Source organism: Dermacentor andersoni, chromosome 10, assembly GCF_023375885.2.
Source record: "Dermacentor andersoni chromosome 10, qqDerAnde1_hic_scaffold, whole genome shotgun sequence".
Lineage (NCBI taxonomy): Eukaryota > Metazoa > Arthropoda > Arachnida > Ixodida > Ixodidae > Dermacentor > Dermacentor andersoni.
Window position 1 is genome coordinate 85,890,516 of NC_092823.1, and position 8,244 is coordinate 85,898,759.

General features: G+C 48.2%; 1 long non-coding RNA gene across 1 annotated transcript in view; it reads right to left on the reverse strand.

The window, feature by feature from the left end:
* LOC140213541 (uncharacterized) overlaps positions 1-159 on the reverse strand; it is a 140,491-nt gene extending 140,332 nt beyond the window's left edge. The window contains exon 1 of the long non-coding RNA XR_011890403.1: positions 78-159. This is a non-coding gene — a long non-coding RNA (uncharacterized lncRNA). The remainder of the gene's footprint in view (positions 1-77) is intronic.
* Between the last annotated feature and the right edge of the window lie 8,085 nt (positions 160-8,244).

Here is an 8,244-nt window from a genome sequence, read left to right on the forward strand (position 1 = left end):
AGAATAAGCTAATTAACAGTAATTTTTTTTCCGACAGCAACTACACGAACGCTCAAGGCGCCGCCATTGCCACTGACCTTATCGTGCTGCCGTGGTGATGGCGCCTGCGCCGCTCCCACGCAGCGGGTTCGGACTCGAGAGGCGCCGAGTGCGTTTGGCTGCAAAACGGCGAAGTACCGTGAACTCAGCATCAATGTTGCATCGTCCAATATTTTCAACATTGGAGCATGGGCAGAGTTCTGCCGTCCTCTGCTGCTGTGAGCGTCATGCGCGTCACACCGTATAAGCACACTAAGGTTGGTGCTTATCTGCTTTGGGAACACCTGAGCCTGAGCCGCAGTCAACGTCAAACCAGTCTTATCTAATGGTACCGTGTGCTGGTCCCTACCTTGCTCGTACTCTGGTTGCAGCGATGTGGAGCCTCCTCTTTATCGGAGCTAGAGAAAGCGCGACCGAGCCCAACATGCAGCCACTCCCCAGAGCTGTCTTGAAGCCGGAAGAGCAGACACGTCAGTGCGTATGCTTTTGTAAACAAGGCGAACACGCGCCGACGCACGAACGGGGCAGACGCGGGGCCAAGCAACGTTTTAGAAACATTTCAGCTTCACAGCTCCGTATACGAGCCCGCGTGGAGGAAGGAAAGAAGTTGGGAAGGAACATCACACAACCCGATTGAAGCCAACAGTGTCGTCCCAACACTTGGTGAAAACGTCAGTGCAGAGAGGCTATGGACGAACGTGTGGAAGGTTTAAGTACTCACGGTAAATTTTTTTTGCATACCCACTCGCACGGAGAAAAGGAAAATTTCCTCCATTGGAGTAAATGTCGACTGTTAGTCTGCGATCTCGACGTAAGAGGTCACATGTTGGGCCGACATTGAGCCAAGGGACTGGCGTCAAAGGTCGTTCGCTTGCCAATGCTGGCTCCGTGACGTAATGCTCTATGCAAACTTTTTCCTTCCGCCATGCGTGCCCACTAGCCGGCGTAGCCGCAGCGGCTACCGCTGCAACTACCAGCGCTGCAGTCGCTTCTTTCGTCACGCATCACCCATCGTCTACTACTGTTGAGCTAGCACCTTTGCTTGGTCCTGTACTGTTTGTTTGCGGGTAATGCAGTTTAGATAAGCACTTAATTCTTTATGAGAAGCCAGTGTTTTTTAACAAGCAGTTCATGGAGTTCATGTGTCTTGAGGTCATTTCTCTCTTCATGCACGGTGTTTCGTCTGCCATATTATTGCAGCGATGGGTGGTTTTCGCCGTCTATCCTCTACGGCTTACTGGTCAATGAATGTGGTTTTGCAGCCGAGAATGATGTGAAAAGAAAATTACTTGATACCGATTTCTTAAGACACATGTAGCTAGCGCCTCGAAGCTGGAGCTGTACTGCGCAAATAAGAGGTAGTGCGCCATAATTCTGCTTGTCAATCAACTGTTCAAAATAAGAAGCGCTACACAATGCCCTACTCAATGATTTTTTTTCTCGCAGCTCATTATTAACACGAGTAATAAAGACGGTGAGTGCCAGCTTAAGAGCAGCGGTATTAAGAGCTTATATCTCTTTACAGTCCCTCACGCGTGTCACGATCCACCCGGGCTCGTGAACAAGGAAGGGCTCGAGGCACCCTCCGATAGATGGACGCTCCGCAGCGTGGTGGTGCTGAACGATGACTGACCGGCGAGCAGCCGTGCTCGTCGGTGTTTATTATGGTGCGGTGACCAATGTTTCCTGCCGAGCTTTAGCAGGCCACCGAGCTTGGCGGGCGAACCAAGATTATGCCCGAGGGGGCGTCACATGCTTGCTACAACGCGTGTAAAAAGTTGTAAGTTCAATGTACCCGGGAGGAAGTGGCACGAACCAATTACATAACTGAACAGTCATAGAACTAAGGCTTACTTTCTTTTCGAGACACAATATTGGCAACGAAAATTGTGAGATTTTCGATTAATTGAGCAACGATTTTTTTTTTCTTCAATGTATTTTGAATTCCATCAGGCAGGCTCTAGAAGTTGCTATGTAAACTATGTAAAGAACGGTGTGTTTTTCACTTTCTTTAAGTAGATGTGCATGGCTATATAAAGCTTGATTAGCTTGTCAAGGTGTACAAATTATCACATTCAAGTGCAAGCACTGACCTAGCCTGACCGCGGTGTTGCAGCACAACTTGCCGGAATCATGATTCACTCAAATTTGTGCCGAATAAATTTTAGGTATGTAGTCGACCGATAAAGGTGAATATCTCAGGCTGTTAGTGAACGACGTAATATCTCTGAAAAGAGGCTTTTTGAGGTAGAGAACCACATACATTTGATGCCAATAAGTGTAATTTTGCCGGAACCTTGTCCAGTCGGGTAGGTGGGTTTGGGCGTGGGATCTTCCCAATGGTTTTCTTCGGATGGTGGCGTTGAGTAGGCAGCAGTCACTGCCGAGGGTTTCCGCGGTGTTGGCCCATTCTACGTGTCTAGTGTTTTGTTGAAGGTAAGGCCCGTACACGGGACCCGAATCACGGAGGTACCCACCCGCGTTGGATGTGTAGGGTCAGTGTGAAGAGTCAGGCCCAGCGTGAACGCAAGTTCCCCTAGCTTGCGCCCGCGCTTCTTTTCACGCACGCACTCCCAAAGTGTGGTGTGAGCGTTGGAATCGCCCCCGATCACCCGGGGGGTCCCCGCCCGCAGGCTTCAGGGCGCGAATGAAGAGGGCTACGAAAGTTATATGTTTGAGCTTGAGAGAACAATAAATCTTAAGTATATTTGACGATTAGTTTCTTAAGCGGAAGAAGGGTGACCTTCACATAGGAATATTTAGTATTCAGCTCCAAATCAACCTGGTTGGCTGTGTAATTTTTGTGAACGCAGATACAGGAAGAGGGGTCCTGGTGAAACGTGGCATAATTTGTAAGGGTCGCGCCGCTTCCTGGCTCCTGGAGGACAACCACCGCAGGCAGTGAAGCGAATGTTAAGAGGAATCGCCGGAGATCTGCTCGCTTGGTGCGGTAGCGGAATCCCCGGCAGTTGCATTAGGGGTGTGGGTGGTTGAATGGGTGCGGGGGAGCGGCTAATTTGAGGGATGTCTGCCGTGGTCATTGAAGTGAAAGAGCGATTGTAGGGACCCTGGTCCGAAGCCAGCACTCGCGCTTAGGGGAGCACCCTCCATTCCGGAGAGCGAGCCGCTGTCATCGTCTTCTACTTCTGTTTCAATGGTGCGGGGCGACGTACTTGGATAGTGGCCAGACACGTCTTTGATAAGACCAACGGTTAGCCGGACGCCACGCGAGGATTGGGCGACGTGCTGCGAGACGATTGTGGGTATACTTTCAGTCATTTCGCTATCGCGGAGGTGATTGCCGCGGAAATTTGACTTTCTAGGGTATTGAAACGGGCCTGTATACGGGCCTCTAGGCGGGCCTCAAGTGCAGCTTCCACGCTCAGTGCTGCCTTCGCTGCCGCGTGCTCAGTTTACATAGGCTCAGTTGCGGGTAGAGGGCAGAGTGGTAGGCTATTTTGATTGCGATTCTAGGAGGGCAATTTTCTTGAGCAGCATGTCAATTTGGCCTTCGAGAGGTGCTATTTTGGTTTGCTCGGCACTGCGTGCCGCAGGTGGTAGGGAGGAGGAAGCAGCCCTGCCTGTACCCCTCACCTGCGTTCCGCTTTTCATGGCGTTGGCCCAGGCCCTGGCCTCGCCTCGTGGTGGAGACGTCGACGGCTTTTCAATGCCGCCGTGTGGTGGCGCCTGCGTCAGCGGTCGCTTGCCCCCTCCTCATGTAGGTGGTGCCGGCTTCTCGGCGTTGCTGGTATAGGCCGTTGACCATTACATCTGTAATATACAGTTAGCAATGCAGCTAATCAAATCAAAGCTGCAAGTATGCGCAGAAAATAATGGCATTTTGGGAGAACTTCAGAATCCCTTCAAAATAGGTAGGGGTTTTAGGATAATTTATCTTACTTAGTATATTGAAACATGAAGACTAGAAAGCACACCTTCATATGTGGACTTTTTAGACATTAGATGAACGTATGACAAGGTATACCGCAACATTTTGCGGGATATTCTGGCAGGGAAACACTTAGGCGACAATTCTCTACAGCATTTAAGAGAGATTTGCCTAGAAAATGCCGTTTGCGTTGAATGGGAAGTGGTGAGGAGTGATGAGAAAGTTGATATCAACAAGGGACTGAGGCAGGGGTGCCCTTTATTCCCACTGCTGTTTATGATGTACATGGTGAGGATGGAAAGGGGCGCTAGAAGGAAATAATATTGGGTTTAATCTCTCATACAAACAGGCAGCTACAGTAGTAGAGGGGCTTCTTCCAGGTTTTTTTTATGCGGACGACATTGTGTTGCTAGGTAACAAGCAAAGTGATTTGAAACGTCTCGCTAATATCTGTAAACAGCAAGGCAACAATTTAGGTTTGAAATTTAGCGTTAGAACATCAGGTGCTACGGTATTCATTGAAAAAGTGAACAAAAAGTGCCAATACATGGCCAGGAAATGCCTCAGGTAAAGAATATAAATATCTTGGTATAGGGATTAACGCAGGCAATAGATATACGGAAACCAGGAAAAACAATATCGGTAAAGGGGAAGAGAAATGCGGCCATAATGAAGCACAGAGCACTTGGGGATACAGTAGGTACGAGATCTCCGGGTGATGTGGAAAAGTGCAATGGTTCCGAGACTTACTTTTGGAAATGCGGTGTTTGCAACCAAACGTCAGTGGGACGTCTCGCATTGGGCGCTGACGGGAAGACTACAAAGAAAATTGCGCAGGGCGATATGGGCTGGGCAAATTTTGAAGTGACGGAAGCTCACAGTAAAATTCATTATGAAGAACGACTGAGGAATATGGGAGAAACTAAATGGGCTGGGACAATGTTGAGGTGTTTGTACAGGAAAAAGATTGGCTCACAGTGGAGGGAAAGAACTAGGAAGCTTACCTGCAAGTGTACGGCCAGTAGGGTGAGCAATACTGCAACAAAGAACGTCAAGCGGAAGTTAGAGAGACTAAAATAATCTCATGGGTGGCGGCAAAGGAAAAGAAACCTGCCATGAGTAAACTACCGTATTTTCGCGATTCTAAGCACCCCCCCTCTATTTTCGCGAAAAAGTTAGGAAAAAAGTTTGCATGCGAATCTAAGCACCCGCTATTTGTTAGGAAGAGCGCGTAGCCAATGCCACGAAACGCGCTTGCTCACTCTGGAATCATTACTCGGCGGACCTGCTGGCACGTGGTCGATGCTTCTGTCGGACGCGTTTCGCGGCCATCTGAACCCGAAGGTAAAGACAAAGCTTCGGAACATCAATAGCGACGTGGTTCGTGATTCCAGGTGGCATGACGCCAGTGCTGCAACCCCTCGACGTTTCAGTCAACAAGCCCTTCAAAGCCAAACTCCGACAGGAGTACGAAGAGTGGGTGCGAAACCCTGACCGGAAGAAGACGCCGACGGGAAAGCTGCAGAAAGCGTCCCCATCAACCATCGCAAAGTGGATTTCGGACGCGTGGAAGAAGTTTCAAGTGGACATTGTGGTCAAATCATTTAAGTGCTCGATCACAAACAACTTCGACTGAACGGAAGACGACCTGCTGTGGGATACCGAGAGCAGCGGTTCAAGCGGTGCGACGAACTCGAGTGGCAGTGATAGCGACTGAGCATCCTACACAAGCAGTGTGTTCACTGTCTGCACCGATTTTTCTTTTTAATGTTTGCAAAATAAGATGTTATTTCTTGCACCCATCTCGTCGTGATGTCGCAGCGAAAAGAGGGAGGGGCGGCGGGTCATTCTAGGTTTTTCGAATCTAAGCACCCCCCCTCACTTTGGGCATCGCGATCGTGAAAAAAAGAGGGTGCTTAGAATGGAGTAAATACGGTACTTAAGGGGAAGCTTTAGCTCGAGTTCTCCTATAATAATAATAATATATGGGGTTTTACGTGCCAAAACCACTTTCTGATTATGAGGCACGCCGTAGTGGAGGACTCCGGAAATTTCGACCACCTGGGGTTCTTTAACGTGCACCTAAATCTAAGTACACGAGTGTTTTCGCATTTCGCCCCCATCGAAATGCGGCCGCCGTGGCCGGGATTCGATCCCGCGACCTCGTGCTCAGCAGCCCAACACCATAGCCACTGAGCAACCGCGGCGGGTGAGTTCTCCTATCTAAATACATGTAAAAGAAGAATTCGTTTTTCTCGGCAACCACTGCAGCAAATTTGACGATGTTTGTTGTATTTAAAAGAAAAACTTAAAATCTAGTGACTGTTGGTTTTGAATAATTGAGTTAGATCGTCGATTTTTTTATTCAAAATTGACAAAAATCGAAAATTTTCAGAAAACAAAGCTATCAAGTTTACAACTCTGTAACTCAATAACGAAAAATGATACCACAATTTTGTAAATTGCATCTAATGGTACATCTAACTCGGACAAAATTGATATGTCAAACATGAATATAAAAAAATTTAGTAGCATGAAAATGCAGCTTTTGCAGAACCCTTGTTACCAACGTAACAAATTCACGTAAGATGTAAAATGACACATCGAATTCGTCCGCTTTGAATGATCTCATGGATGCCATTTACAGAACCGCGACATCTGTGCTTGATGCAGAGCTATGGATTTGTAAACTTTGTGCTTCTATTTTTTTTTTCAAATTGTCGAATATTTGAAAACCTTTTTAACAAAATTTAGGCTCTAAATCGAAATTCCGCTTCCAACAATCACTAGAACTTAACTTTCTCTCTCAAATGCAACTAATTTAATTAAAATCTGTCCAGGTGTTATCTCAGAAAAACGTTTTTGCGTTTTACTTATATTTGAATAGGCCGCGTCGGAGTTGGGCCAGAGCTAAAGCTTCCTCTTAAGAGGAAAAAACGAAGTCAGGAAAGAAGGAATTTACGATAACTCAAAGAGGAGCTCATTACTTTTCGAAGCGACATCAGGATTTCTTAGATCACGCGCGTATAAAGCGAGATATGAGAAGAACGAAGCGTGTGCTTGCTGCGGTAAAGCTGGAAATGATGGAGCATGTTTTATTAAAATGTGAAGATATCTGCTCAGTGGTCAATTTAGGCTCCAATGGAGGCCTTGAGCCCTTGGGTTCAGCGAGAGCAGGGGGAAAGTAAACATGTCCGCATTAAAGATTAGTTAGAGGCCATTGGAAGATTGGTGGAAGAAAAGTAAGGAAACGACAAAAGACGGAGACGTAAAAAATACAAAGTTCACAACAGGGGGTTAGAAAAGATGGTTATGGGAATGGATTGTGCGTTTTCTTTTTTTCTTTTATCTAGGTGAGACATTAGGCAGTATAATAGCAAGAGCTTGGTGGCACAACTTAGCACTCCGTTCCAAAGGAAACTCTCGTAACAGCGATCCACCCATCCATGCTTTGGTACCGGATCGGTGACTCACCGGGGAAGCCAAGATGGCAGTTTTACTTCTTGGCCGCCATTTTCGTCTTTGTCCCGCCCTTCCGGGCGGCCATCTTGCGTATGCGAAATTTCACCGCACTATCCTGCGAGTTTGTGGCGGGTTCACCGCCAGAAACTGAGCATCGCCGAACACCCCGCCACGGAGATTTTAAGGAATAAAAATGAAGTGAGAGGCCCGCATCCCCTCCACAAGCGTGACTTGTTGCCTGCAGACTCCGCACCTGTTCCCCTATGTGTTCGTACACGCATCCGCTCGGTGGCCGATGGCCCCACAGAGGCCGCAGGCCGGGATCGCCCGATAGTAGTTTTGCGCTCGGATGAGCATGTTTTCGTCGTTCACAAAGCGCGGTTCTTATATCGCGGTGAACGTGAGCCGCGCTTTGTTACAGGAGCCGAATTTCCTCACCTCGACGATGACGCCTGGTCACCACCGACGTCCGCATGCCAAGTTTCATCCAAGACGCCAGCGCTCGTTTCTTCCCTGGCGGTACGATTTCTCCTCCCACGGGTGTATGGTTTCGCCGCTTCCCGTCATGGTCGCGCCCTCGCTGAGCTCGCGCTGCGCGTGAAACGTCTCTTGTTTGCGACGGTGCCTCTTCGGATGAGTGGAAATTATTATTGCGTTGTGAACTGCCACAACAGCAATGCAGACACGAAAGGGTTGTTGCCACCACTTAATTTCTGCCGATTCACAAGATAATGGTGCGGAAAAAGCAGACGACAGAAATGGATTACTGCGGTGCGTCGAACAAAGTAAGCAAACAACGGACAGACGAAGCGATCTGGTTCCTCCACATGAATCCACATGAATTTCATGGTCAC